This window comes from Aotus nancymaae, unplaced genomic scaffold (assembly GCF_030222135.1).
Source record: "Aotus nancymaae isolate 86718 unplaced genomic scaffold, 86718_ANA_hifiasm-v0.15.2.pri h1tg000067l, whole genome shotgun sequence".
In the NCBI taxonomy this organism is placed as follows: Eukaryota; Metazoa; Chordata; class Mammalia; order Primates; family Aotidae; genus Aotus; species Aotus nancymaae.
Window position 1 is genome coordinate 38671511 of NW_026988482.1, and position 14456 is coordinate 38685966.

Here is a 14456-nt window from a genome sequence, read left to right on the forward strand (position 1 = left end):
CCCTACTAATCTATTCTAGTTAGGATGGAAAGAGATCAATGGAAAACAGATGGGTGGTGAACAATTCATTTTGATAAGTCTTACCAAATATAAGCATTTATATTAAGTGTACACTTACAGGTGTGCTGGACTGAACAAGGTAATTTTATTATTATTCCTATCAAAGGATTATGTATCCTTGACCAAGGTTTTAATTCTTCAAGGTCATACTAATGACTTTTTTTTTTTTTTTTTTGAAACAGAGTTTTGCTCTTGTTGCCCAGGCTGGAGTGCAATGGCACAATCTTGGCTCAGTGCAACTTCTGCCTTCCGGGTTCAAGCGATTCTCCTGCCTCAGCCTCCCAAGTAGCTGAGATTACAGGCATGTGCTACAACACCCAGCTAATTTTTTGTATTTTGTAGAGACAGGGTTTCACCATGTTTGCCTGGCTGGTCTTGAACTTGTGACCTCAGGTGATCCACCAGCTTTGCCCTCTTAAAGTGTTGGGATTACAGGCATGAGCCACCTGATCCTGTCATGACTTTTTTTCATACCAAGATGCAATAAGGCAGGCAGGTTAGACAGTAAATTAATGACCTGTTGGATGAATCAAGGAGTTTAGAGTTACCAGTACCTTTCATTTCAGGTAACTTTTAAATTGCCAATAATCTCTAAAACGTTAGTCAGATGAGGAGGGGTTCTTTATAGATTAAGAAAGTGAAGTCCAGAAAAGCCAAGTATACTGTGGTTACTACCAAATGTTGGAGGTATCTGGAACTCCAAGCTTATCTTTTTCCTCTGAGCCCAGGAGCATAAGGTCAGTTTGGCTTCATTTATTTCTCTAATTTTTTTCAGAAAACATTTTCTGAATATGTGCCAAGCTCTGTGTCAAGCACTTTCCATGTCTTCCTTAGTTTAATCCTCAAACCACACCATGAGAAGAGAATTACTGTCATCCTTCTCCTTTTACAGATAGGACAACTAAGGCTCAAAGAGTTTATGGAACTTACCCAAAGCCCTTCACCAAACACCTGAATACCTTTTGGCAGCCCCTCTGGACTGACTGCACTGGTCCCTTAATCCATGTAAAACAAGTTGTGCTTTTTCCCCCGTTCACATAGAGGCCCCCAAATCACTGGCAAGTCATAGGAAATTCTTAAGTGGCTGCTTATTAATAACATTTTCGGTTTATATTAGGCCGCCTTTCATCCAGGGGAACTGGGCCAGCTCCATGCACAGAGAACCACAGAAATTCAGCCATCTCTGGTATGGATGAGAGCCAGCTGGCAATGGAATCCCTCAGGGGCTTAGCTTGTGGGGATTCTGGCAATGGTCACACCCTTCGAAACTTGACAGGGGTCCTTTAATATCTGTGCTGAAGGGCTGGAGGCAAAAACTTCCCAGAAATCCATGTTGCTCAGCAAATGAGGCCAGAGGCTCCGGACGACCCCAGTGGACTTGCGAAACAAGAGAATCGAGTGACTGGAGGTTTACCAGACACCAATGCTGGATGTAAAGCCCCTCAATTCAGATTGAGTTAGACACAACAGGGAAAGACATTGTTCTCAGGAGAGACCTGGCTTTAGTCAAGTCCAAAGAAAGAAACAAACAAAACAAAGCAAAATTCTCAGAGTTTTCTACAGGAGGGATAGGCAGCACAAGTGAGATGCTGATTTCCCTGATTTGAGCTGGATCTAGGAAAAGGTTTTTGTGGTTTTGCTCTGAGCTGCAACTCGCTTCCTCATTCTTGTAGCAGTGAAAGGAAGGAGGGAAGTACACAGAAAGAAAATAACATTTCCTGGTTTCCTGATTTTTTGGAAAGAAGCCCTCAATGAATTGGATTCACATGGTCTACAGGAGAAAGGTTTTGAAAATATTAAAAAATTTGTTATACTCCGATTTGACAAGATGCTGGTTGAAGGATGTGTCCCTCCTCCATCCCGGCCCCGACACTGTGTCCCAAGCCTACTAGATGTAGCAACGCCCACACACTTTTAGCATAGTTGATGAAACGACCACGAGGAGCACGGACTGTGGACTTCCTTGGCGGATGGCATGAGACTTAGTCATTCATTCATTATCTCTTTTTACCACCTCTGTCTTTACTATCCTCATCCAATTCACCATTACCTCCTGCTTGGGCTACTACAATAGCCTACTTCTTAATTTCCTGCTTCCACCCCTGCCCTTCTAGAATTTAATTTCCACCACTGTTTGTTTCTTAAACAATGATGATAACAGTCAGCTCTCCTGCTTAAAATGCACGATTAACTTCTCATAACAATGAAAACGAAGCACAAACTCCTTAACCATGGCCTACCAGACCCTATATAACCTGGTCTGTTCCTCTCTCTCCAAATTCATTTTGTTCTACTCCATTCTCCATCATGTTCAGCCTCAGCAGCCTTTATCTGTCCTTTGAATTTGCCAAGGCTATCCTTCTCTTAGGATCTTTGCAGTGACTGCTCCTCATCCCAGAATACCCTCCCCTCAGTGCTTCAGGAGCTGGCCTGCTTTTCACTATTCCCATCATCAACCAAAGACATTTCCACCAAGGATCCTATAAAAAACAGCCCACCTGCCTTTCTCATTTACTCTCCATTTTGGTATCCTTTAAATGTTTTTTTTTTCTTAACATTTATCCCTCTCAGAAACCATTTTATTTGCTGTTGTGTCTATAATACGCTTTTCCCATTATAATGTAAATTTCAAAATCCTCTATCTAGAACAATAAGCATTCAATAAATAGCTCTTTGAAATTTTGACTCTCTAATGTCCAAAATCTAGCTGCAACCCGTGGGCTACAAACAAGATATGACCAATGTTTCAATTTTATTTTTTATATATATTTTTTACAATAACTGAAAATGCATATTGTTAAAATTATGTCAAAAATGTAGAGTGTGATTCAACTACATGATGAGTAGTATTTAACCAGTATCACATTAAAGTAAGATTGCCTTTGTCTTCAATTAAATGAAAGTATGCAAAAGCTTAAGATTAGATAGAGAAAGATAATATTATTGCTGAGAATGTACCATAACGATAGTGGAGTAATCTAATTCTGTTACTATACCGCAAAATGTCAAGTATTTGAAAGAATGCCTCAAGTACAGAAATACTCAAAAACTGGCCTAGCACAAAGCAAATGTTCAAAAAGTTGTTGGACTGTTGAGTGAACAATAAAAAGTATGTGAAAGATAGAAGGAACAAGAACTCCTGTGGCCTTGGCATCTGAGACCTCGACCCTCAATTTCTCATCTATAAGATGGAAGAAAATCAGGTAAACTCTCTCCTTCTCACTCCACAGGGTTTAACATTAGATCCTAGGTAATCACGTAGAAAAATGTTGCATTTCTCTGGGGCAGAAGAACATTTTTTTTTTTTTTTGCAGTCACACATTAACCTGTAGCGATTTCTCTGGATGAGTTTACAACAACCTACCACCCAGCTTAGCAGTTCTTAACCTTTTGGGTGACTTGATGCCTTTAAGAATCTGATAAAAGCTGGGATCCTCTCCCTTAAAAATGGACATATACACACAGAAAATTTTGCATTAAATTTCAGAAAGTTCATCAATTCTGTCTGGTCCTTTGCTGTCCAGGGATCTCAAGCTAAAAACATCTGGTTTGGAAAACTGGTTAAACGCAAAAGACCGGCTGTGATATTTTAAACTACCCACAGGGCCAAAGTCAGCGCCTTGCATCTCACAGATGCTCAATTGCTATTTCTCACTCTCTGTAACATTCTTTTAAAAATTCAAAATAGCACATGATATCATAGTTACCATTTAGGATGCTGCATCTTAGCAATTCAGTGGTGCAGGATTTAAAACCATTTTTAAGCATTACGAGGGCAAACAACATGAGTGTTTAGGCAGCTGGTTAGGCAGCCAAATTGACACAGTGAAAAGAAGGCAGGTTAAAGCTTTCCGATCAATCAAGCCCTTTGATTATGCTGTTTTCTACCTATTCCCCCTTCAGAAGCCAGTCTAGCAAGAATCAAAGCTCCTCTTGTTGAGAGAGAAGTCTGCGAATTCTTTGCTGTGCATTTTGACCCTCCTTCCTAATAGGCACTTCGGAGTGGCCCAACCTGCACAGGATGCAAGGGTCGGGGTGTCATCTGTCCAGTCCGTGGCAAGCTTCTAGTCTTGACGGGCTTTCCTGGCAACTTCTGGGATGATGCACTAAAATGCAAGTAATAGACTCAGGCAGCGATTTAAATGAAGTTCTGACTCTTGATGGATAAGCTGTCAGGGGAAGGGGAGAGCTTTAGCTGAGGGCTCTATGTAGTTGCTGAGCCAGGAACAGACACTTCATGTGCACTGACTACCTAACCAATGGCTTGACTGCCAGGAGGATGCCTACAGAAAACAGCCCCTTGTAAAGGAGGTATTCCTCTGACAGCATCACAGCAGGAGACCTGGAGAAAGACCCTACATCATTGGTAATGAAAAGGGACAGGAGCCCTAAGAATGGTCACCATATTAATCAGAACAACATGATGTCCTACAGAGAAAGAAAGAAAAAAGACTATTAAAACCTTAATTTACCAAAAATTAAATAAAACTTTCTTTGAAGTATAAATTTAGGGGGTACAAGTGCAGTTTTGATACACGGATATACTGCGTGGTGGTGAAGTCTGCGCTTTTAGTATATCCATCACCTGAATAGTGTACATTGTACCCATTAAGTAATTAACTAAAACTTTCAGTAAGTCTGCAGAACATCCACATTCCTAAGAACAAACAAAATACAGAGTAAATGGAAAACAGAGTTTCATTTCAGCACACATAGGCTATTGTTAGGTGTTCAATATATATTTACTAAACTGAAAAGAGAACCAACTTCCAGGAGGTATCCAAGGGTAGAGTTAGCACGTAGGGTAAATCTCCTGGGCCACCTGCAACTCATGGGTACAGGCTGCCTCCAGTGCTGTGTTGAGAAGGACTCTGAGGATGCACTGGGGCTTGACGGAAAAAAATGTGTTGATCACCTGTGAGGTCTGAAGTGGACAAAGGAGACTTGGGCATGGTGATATAGGTGCCAGGTATTTGCCATACTAATCATATGATCAGGACATTTATTAGAGTTAAGTCCAAACAGCCTGGTGTCTAGTGAGGTGACAAATATCAAACTGAGATAATGTACACCATCGACCTCTTCTGGCTTCCTTACAAAATAGGATCACTGGGAATTTATTTTCAGGACAATAATTTGCATGGTTGCCATAGCCTGCATCACAAGATAAACTCAGTTGAGCTAACTCTGCTCTTCCTATTAAGGCAGAAAAGGGATCTGTCATACTGTCCAAATTTATAAAACCAAGATGGATAATGAACTGGGATTTCTTATCCCAGAACTCTCCATTCCTCAGAATATTCCTCTCACGTACCACTTCCTCCCCACCCCAGGTGACAACGGAGCAAACACCTGTGCTCTTCAAAACTTCATAATGCATTTTACTTTGATTTATATAAATCAGAACTTTTTTACTTAAAAACAATACAGCCTCATCCGGGAAACATCTACTTCTTATAATCTCAAGTACCCAAAATATTTGTAATTGTACATAAATAAATAAATTACACATATATTCACACAGTAAGTCCCAAGATGTTTCACATCTATCATATCTATAAGTCGTGAAGGTTCCAAAGTCAGATGATACAAATTCAAATCCCAAGTTGGCCGCTTACCAGCTGTGTGACCTTGGTCAAGTTATTCAATCTCTCTGTGCTTAGTTACTGCAGAATGCAAATGGTAACAAAGCTCGCCTCCTAAGGCAAGGATCAAATAAAATACAGCACATAAAACAGTGAACACAATGCCTGGCACACAGCAAGTAATCATTAAATATTAGATATTGTTTTATTACTCTGCAGATGGAGATACTGAGTCATGGGGCAGCTGGATGACTTGAGGTTTACTCAAATAAGCAATAATTAGAACTAGACTCTAGACCTTCTGAATTTAGTCAAATTTTCTTTCTTCTACTCCTATTATAAAGGTAGTTTAGAAGGAGTAGCATCAGCATCACAGGGGAGCTTGTAAACAATTCAGAATCTTCATTTCAGCAACACCCCCAGGTAGATGCACATTAAAATTGAGAAGCCTTGGTCTCTGGCACTCTGTAGGATGCTTAAGCCCTGGAGAGCTTCTGAAAGTGAATGACCACCACCAACATACTGCCCACTGCCACCCCCTCTTCACTAGCGCAAAGCATCCAAAGGTCAGACGTTCTTCCAGGAAGCTTCCCGTCATTCTCTGGGGGTCTACTGCTTCTCATATTCCAGCACATATTCACAACACAGATAAATCAGGTTCTGATATAAAACTTGACCTTTTAGTTCCTCGCCAAGAGTGGCCGACAGAGCAAATTACACTCCTTCCCTGACGAGGCTGAATTCATTCTGAAAGTTCGCACTCATCAAGGTCATGGCTGGAAGACAACATACTGATCACCTGATTTAGGACCCTCATGTTCAAGATGAAAGAATTGAGGCTCAGAAAAGGGAAACATACATTTTAGTCAGAACCTGATATGCATACAACTGGGGATCAAGAGCAACAAGCTTGGGCTTCCCTCTCACCAAACTCCCATCAGTCTGCCCACAGACACAAGTTTAGACCAGAATTCCCTATGTTCTCTACAGTCCAGCAAAGGACTTCTTCCATCTGCCTGCAGTTTTTACTTCTCATCTCAGCGTGTTTTCTGACTTTCCAATCAATCACACTTTCATTCTAAAAGCCACATTAAAAGCAGAAGGTGAAGACACCACTATGTTCTGTTTCATGTCTGACATACTCTTCTGAGTGTTTCCAACTTTAGCAAAGATCAGCCAAAGAGATTTTAATTAAATGGCTAAATAATGAGGTGTTTCTTAAATGGAGGATTCATAAAGGAGCTATATAAGAAAAAAAAACAACATCCCCAGGGGACATTATAGTGAAAAGTATAAAGAAGCCTAGTATGGTGGACAGGGTTTGGACTCTGATTATCCTGGGTTCAAATCCCAGCATTATTCTTTACTGTCTGTGTGAGCTTGAGCAAATTACTTAACTTCCAGGAGACCTGGTTTCTCAATTATTAAATAGAACCAGTAATATCTAGCTGCAAGATTGCTGTAAGAATTAACAGGCGAGGTACGTAAAGCATCTTTCAAGTCAGCAAGCACTCAGTAGGCGCTCAATCTATGACAGTTATTATACATCCACATCAACATTAACCACAGACTATACACAGACACACAGACACCCAAAACATACATTGCCTTTATAGAACAGTTACCTAAAAACCATGCCAGATTTTGTGACCACAGAAAATATGGCTGTTTCTTCGTTAAGTCTTGGAACTTTCACGAGCAGGCATCTCAAAGGACTCATAACGGATGAATGGATGCCAAGAAAAGAGCTGGAAAAATGGCATCTTGCCCAGTTGAAATGAAATGCTAAAAATTTCTGCCCTGGCTACCTTTAACCCTGGATGGGGCTGAAAAATATTTACAAGGTTTGATTTTAAGGAGTCAAGGAGAGGAGGGTGACTTGAGGGCAATAGCACTCCCAGTATGAGAGGAATGGAGGCACTCAAGTTAGCTTCCCACCACCCGACGAAGGTTGGGTGCCGGATAGGAAAATGTACCAACAGGAAGTGAATCTTGCTCCATGTGCGAAGAGATAAAGAAAGGGCTCCTGTGCTGCCTCAGTGCCCCAGGCCGGTTTACAGACAGCAGCTCAAACACTAGCACCAGGAAGAAGGGAGCTATCAGAGACCCCCACTATTGCTTCCTCCTGTAGGTTCACTCTGCTGTTCTCAGTGAGCATGACTCTGGTAATGCTTTGTTAAATGACGCCAGTCCTGATTTTCTTCATGCCCCCAGTTCCAAAAAGTAATGTCTCTGGATTCTGTGCCCCCTGGAGTGCTAGGTTTCCTCTTCCAAGTCAGCACTCATAGCTGAGTGCTTAGTTCAGCCAGTTTGATCTTTACAGACTTCATAGCCAAACATGCGCTGAAGTTTACCCTCTTCACCTGTCAGGGAAAGGCAGGCTCATATTGTACTTGAAAATCTGCTCCTTTTAATTAATGGACTTTTAAAAATGGTCCATGGTGCTCTAGTGGAAAACATGTTCTGTGCTTAGTCATAAGGAGGGTTTTAGGATTTAAAATGGCTTCACTGTGAGTTTTGTAGGACAGATGGGGAGAGGAGTTTTTAGCTAAAGGAGAACAGAGTTGCCTTCTGAGTTGCAACTTCACCCAAAGGGAACCTTCAGCTTTGCACTTTCATGGTGGATTGGCAATTGCTCTGATATTCTCCCAGCTGCTTCCCCATTCTGTCTTCCTTTCCCTCCCCTCCTTTTAACGCTCCATCCAAACTCACACACTCTCTCTTCTCTCTCCAGCCTTGCTTTCTCCCCCCTCTGCCTTATCCCCAGGGAAATAACACAACAAGCAAGCCTATGGTTTTCAGACGCCAAATAATAAACTGCTTAGACAACAGGCCAAGGAAAAAAGAAAACCAAGTCTCCAAACTCAACTGACTCAATCCCCAAAAGAGATCTTTGCCCCTGCTTGATTCAAACACACACACACACACACACACACACATGCACGCACACACACACACACGGTATAAAAACCAGAGCATTTCATTTAAAATGTTTACAGGTTAAGACACAGCAAAGGGGCAAACGTCACTCAAAAGCATCAACAAAGAAAGCAGATTTGGCCAATACCTCATCCCCAGGCTTCTTAGTTTGCAAATAGCTCATGGTCACCAGAAGCTACCTGGATAAAAGCACCACAATCACGAAGGGATTGAACAGAGAAAAGTTTCAGTGGGTCTCTAAGCACAAAACAAAGTCTTTATCCAAATGCCACCCAGAATTCCTATCTGAGGGACAGAGCCTTTTGACTCGGAGAGCAGAGAAGAAATGACCACAGCTTGGGGTTTCTGCTAATTCGAGGCAGGCAATACGGTTTGGTTATTGTGTCCTTCTCAAACTCAGAGCGTTTGGAATCTATGTTTAGTGAAAGCAGCACTAGATGGGGTACCGACACTTGTCACCTGCTGTGTCATTTTATTTGGTTTCCTCAAATACCTTGTTGTTACTGATTTCTAATTCAATTCTATTGGCCTTCAGTTTCTCTGTTAAATAAATATTAAAACTACGACCCCCTACTGTTCACAGATTGGGATTAACTGGGAAACATGCTCAACATCCGGTGAGTACCAGGAATTGGGCAAGGGCATTACAACCACCTTCCCAGCAACCCCATGTGTTTTTCAGGGGACCTTATTTCCAGTATTCATATGAGGAAGCCAAAGTTCAGAGAGGTCAGGCAACTCTCCTGAGATCACACATCCTATCAGGAGGTAAAAGAGGTGGCCTATGGTCAAGGTATAAATATTATTCTCCATGCAAAACCCAACTCTACTAAAGATCAGTAGCAACCAGGAACGACCAACTGTCAGTTCTGAGTTTCTTGAGAAAGAATTTTATGGCAGACTCCTCTGACTCTTCCAATTCTCTTTTGTCTTTCAGACCCCTGTGTCGGAGTTCCAATTCTCGTAAAATGAAAAGAAAGACGTTGGGAGGAAAGGGAGAGCAGTCCCGTTGTGTGACTGAAGTAGGCCCACCAGCATGAAGGAGTCAGACCTCAAGCCTGGCAAAATTGTGCCATGGCAGTGACACAAAACAAAAGCAGATGGACTAGGCCAAGGGCAGGCAGGCAGGGGAGGCCTATTCCTTTCCCTTAGCAGCCAACCCATAAGCTGAAGCCACCCAGATGGTGGCAAAAAATCAGTCGCGGAACTTCTGAGGGGCTGACCAGCAGGTTAAGCATATATTCAATGGCCTCCCTGGATGGAGAAGAAAATGCTCAACGTCTGCACTGAAAAGAATGAAGAAAGAAAAGGACTGTCTCTCACATGCAAAGCTGGAGCAGAAGAGAAATCCAGAAATGCATTGATTCCAACTGGGACCCCGCAGCTTTCTACATGTGATTTGCCAGCTGCCAAAACAGGATGCCTTCTTTAAGGCTGCCTGAGCCCCAGCTAGTTCTAAATGATTTTCATGATACCAGCCGGTCACTTTCGGTTCTGCAAAATACAGTAGTTTTGGATAATACACTTTATTCTGTCAACTCAATCGACAGGGAGGAAAGTTTCTTTGAGTAGGAATCATTTGAATAGAACAGTACCAGAGATGACATCTTTTCTGCTAGCAAAACCTCTCTGCAGGCAAATGGATGTGAACATGTTGCCTTTTTAATAGACTATTATGTTTTTAGCAACAACACTTATGATGATAATGACAAAATGGTAACAATGACAACAACGACAATAGCTAATATTTACCGAGTGTTTACTGTGTGGCTGCCACAGTGCTTTTCATAGGTCATCTCATTAAATCCTTGCACCTATCACCCTACCTACAGATTCCATTGCTCTCTCCACTTCACTGGCAGGAATGGCTAGCTCTAAGTATCTTCAGCTCTTTCTGACTACAGAGTCTGAGCCCTGGATAAAGGTCATCTCATACTGTCTAACCTCTAAGTTCCCTTCTCATTTCTTAAGCTTCCATAAATCCATCTTTCTTCCTGTATTTCTATTTTTTCCCTCACATTGCATGGGTAAATATTTATAAACACGCCATTTCGAACAATGCTATTTTCCTATTTCTGGCTGCCCCATGACTCTTTATAGACTGCGATGCCCGACGGAGCCAGTATGTTTTAATTTTCACATTAAAAACAGAATTCCCGAAGGGAAAGAGCAGTTGATGGAAAGGCAAAACCTTTACAAGCACTCAAGGAGGCATTAAAATCCAAATTTCCAAAATATGGTAATTACGTCAAAGTTGTGACTTACTCTGGAGCCCTTGGGGACACTCATCCTGACCCATCTGTGAAAGCCATCAGCAGGCAGTAAGCCGTCTGAGGAGCAGGATTACAGCAGCCCATTTGGCCTCCAGCAAATAGGCAAGGCTGCTTCATTTAGTTTAAGTCTCACTGAGTCGGTTTAAAACACTCTTTGGGAAGAGATGTGCAGGCAAAGCAAATCACAGCCTTACCAGCTGCAGATTCAGTACACGGCAGTCTATGTCTACATATTCATGGCACACTGGAGCCCTCCCCTGACTGTGCTCATACATGCATTGATATGGGAAGCAGAACTCTCTCACTGGGGAAATGATCTATGTGCCTAAGTTAGACAAGAGCCACATTTGGACCAGCGGATGGCATCACATCTGGTACGGATCGCTAACCTCGGTGTGATTTGGCCCAGCCCGGATTATTTATGGTTCATAAAAGTCCCCCTGGACCCCTGCATAGTCCAAGATCATATAACAAAAAAACATGGGATTAAAAATCTGTCTTTCATCGCAAGACCTCCATGGCAAATTAGTAATGCTATGATTGGTTTTCGAGAAGCCAAGAGTGGGGATAACTAACTACGAACACTCCTTCAAGAAACCCAGCATTGAGGGCAAACCAAATCCTGTGTTTCAGCCAGGCTATGCAGTCATATTCTGAAGCTCTGTCACCATTTTTAATCTGAAAGCAGCATCTAAAATTAAACCTAAATAATTTGAGAGCCATTTCTTTACCTGGAAGTCTCAGCTAAGTACTTGTTCCTCAGATCCCCTAATGGTTTCTGACATCATGTGCTGAAATGACTACTGTGCATAAACACAATCAGGTATTTGGTCTGTTAGCCCCCTTCCCCATATTATTATTGTTTTTTGAAGAAAGATGCACTTTTAGACAAACACTGCTTCTTCTTAAGTACCAAGATTTAAGCGTTTCTTCAGGACTCCCTAGAGCTGTGACATAACACCTTGTAATCGAGCTTTCTAATAAGCATAGAAAAGGCAAAAGGGGTCGGAGGACTACCAAAAATGCTACCTGGCCAAGAAAACGAAGCCCCAATATCCTCCCCCAATGCAAAGTCCCTAGATCTGGCTTTCTAATCATCCTTAGAAAAATACACTGCTGTTTAATTTGTGAATTAGAGCAAATTTCTTACCCACCTCCAGGGAGGATGAAATGCCCAGTCTCGGAGGAAGCTTCTGCCAGACCCTTGGAGCTTGTCAGTTGTCACAGTTCACTTTCTCCCTGGGTCTGACTTCTAAGAACGCAAGCAGGACCTCAGGCAGGCAAAGCATCGTCTCCTCAAACCCCCTTTTTAGTCTGAACCCTTCCTGTAGCTGGCAGCAGACTCAAGCCGAGCTGCTCCGCATTCCCTTGGGGAAAACAGCACTGCTGGACCCAGACCCCGCTGGGGAATTCACCAAGCAGGGAAAAAAAAGTGTGACTTCTACTCTTCCTCTGGACCAGCCTGAGTGCTCAGGTCGCCTTCCTGAGAACCCCCAGTTTCCTTTTAACTCCCCTTCTTCACGACAGTCTGAAGGAAGAAGTCACAGACCCCAGCCTCAGCGTCACCAGCTGATCCTGAGCCAGACCCGGGGCGACTAGTCAGCTGCTCGCAGAGCCCAAGCCACTGAACCAGGAAATGTGCTGCTCGGTCAAAAAATAATAATAACTGTCGGCGGCGCTGCTGGTGGTGCCTGAGAAGTCGCTGTTGCAGTGCTTGCATCCTCCGCATGCTAATGAAGCTGTGATGTCAGCAAGTCAGTCACGGCATCTGGACGTCCCTTCCCGCTGCCCAGCACTGAGATTTATTTACATGTAAATTAGCCTTGCCTTCCAAATCAATAATCCCCAAGCCAGGGAGAGGGGAAGAAAGCCTTTGCTGGATGCAGAGGCCCAGCTACGCAACGTCCAAATTAGCACGAAAAAGATCACATATAAGAAGAGAGGCTTTAAAGACACATGTCTATTTTTTCCTTCTTAAAAGCTGTGCTCTTATGTGCCAGGGATCAAATCTGGGCACAATTATCAACCTGAGCGCCTGTTTCAGATTATATGCTGTGCTAACCTAGGAGTGGAATCAGAGCGCTTTTTAAATTAAAAGCTGTGTCAAGCCTTCAAATGTGTCTCCTTTTTTCTCTCTCTCTCTTCTCTCTTCAACTTTCACTTTGGGGTGTTGCCTGTTTTTTTGGCCTGAGACTATGCCACCTTTGAGTTTTTGTGCACCTTGAAATAAAGCACAAGTGACCCCTTTCCTCCTATACTTGGGTGGTGAGTTAGTCACCTGCCCTCTAACCCCTACCCCAATTCCAAGTGCATGCAGAAGACGATAAAGCATAAACCTTCCCAGGGGCGTCTGAAGACCCTTAGACCCTCAGACCCTCAGAGAGCACTGCTTCCATCTCCTCATTTTACAGATAAGAAAATGGAGACATAAGTGGAGAAAGGACTTTTCTAAAGTCACACCAGGATTTCAGCAAGGATGGGTCAGAACCCGCATTTCCTAGACCTCAGATAGAGCTTTTGTTGAATACCTTTGGGGTCCCCAATCTCCATTTTTTCTACACCACTAGGCAGCCCAACCAAGCAATCTGAAAGAAAGAAATCTATACATTTGGAGAGCCCTGGGTTGAAATCCTGCCTTTCCTTCCTGCTAGCAATGTGATCTTAGGCAAGTAACTTAACTTGTGGGATCTTCAATAACCTCATCTGTACCGTTAAATATTTACTGAGCAAACACTCTATGCCATGCACAGCTCTAAAGACTGAGTGTAAACACAGTGTCTGCTTTCGAGGACCTTATGGGCTACTGAAACTAAAGAAAGTAAAATATTGAATAGAACTATAGTGAAGATTAACACAATGTCACATACCCAATAGCTATTTCTGATATTTTGAATGAACTCAGAAAAATTCATTGAGGCATTGCAACCACTAGGCTGATCACTGTTTCTATCATCTGAGTATTTCCATGGTCATCTTTAATTGTTTAAAATCAATATTTCTTCAACGCTACCCGAGTAGTACCCTGAGTCAGGTGAGAGGCAAGACCCAGCCAATATTCTGGACTCTACGCCTGTGATAAGGAAGCACTGCAGGTGAAAGTGAAGGGTGAGGGAAAGGTTGGGGAGGCTGGGAGGGAGAAATATTCCATCATGCATGGAAGTGTCCCCAAGGACAAAGCAGCTAGCACGGCTCCTTGCCCACATTCCCCCACCTGGGGAACCCACTCTGATGAGCTCTGCCCTTCCAGCTGGAGTTCCTGAAGCTTCAAATGAATTTCTTTGTTGGATGTGGGGAAGTTAAATTATGTCTTTTGTTGTATGTAATTGTATTAATAATGCTTAATAACTTCTTTCAGAATGCTTCTCTCTAGTTCCCAGAAGACCTTTCATGGTGAAAATCATGAGACCTGGAATAACTTCCCACTAAGAGAAATAGAATAGAAGCAAATGAATAATATTCAGCCTTCAGTTTCCGTCACACAGAACTCAGAGCATGTGGGGAGGCAGATGGTTTCCCCAGACCTCAATATCCTTCAAAAAGTCCATTAAGAAATCTAACAGTTTGGGGCCCCCAATGGCCAAGTGGAAGCAGTGACATT

The 14456-nt window shown here is 42.6% G+C and overlaps 1 protein-coding gene across 2 annotated transcripts in view; it reads right to left on the bottom strand.

Annotated features, from left to right (window-relative positions):
- PRICKLE2 (prickle planar cell polarity protein 2) overlaps positions 1-12678 on the bottom strand; it is a 137660-nt gene extending 124982 nt beyond the window's left edge. The window contains exon 1 of one of the 2 annotated variants that reach the window (XM_012469562.2): positions 12013-12678. The gene's annotated coding sequence lies outside the window, so the exon portion shown is untranslated. Of the gene's footprint in view, positions 1-12008 lie in introns of both variants that reach the window. The other variant, XM_012469568.2, reaches the window with a different exon arrangement.
- Positions 12679-14456: the final 1778 nt, after the last annotated feature.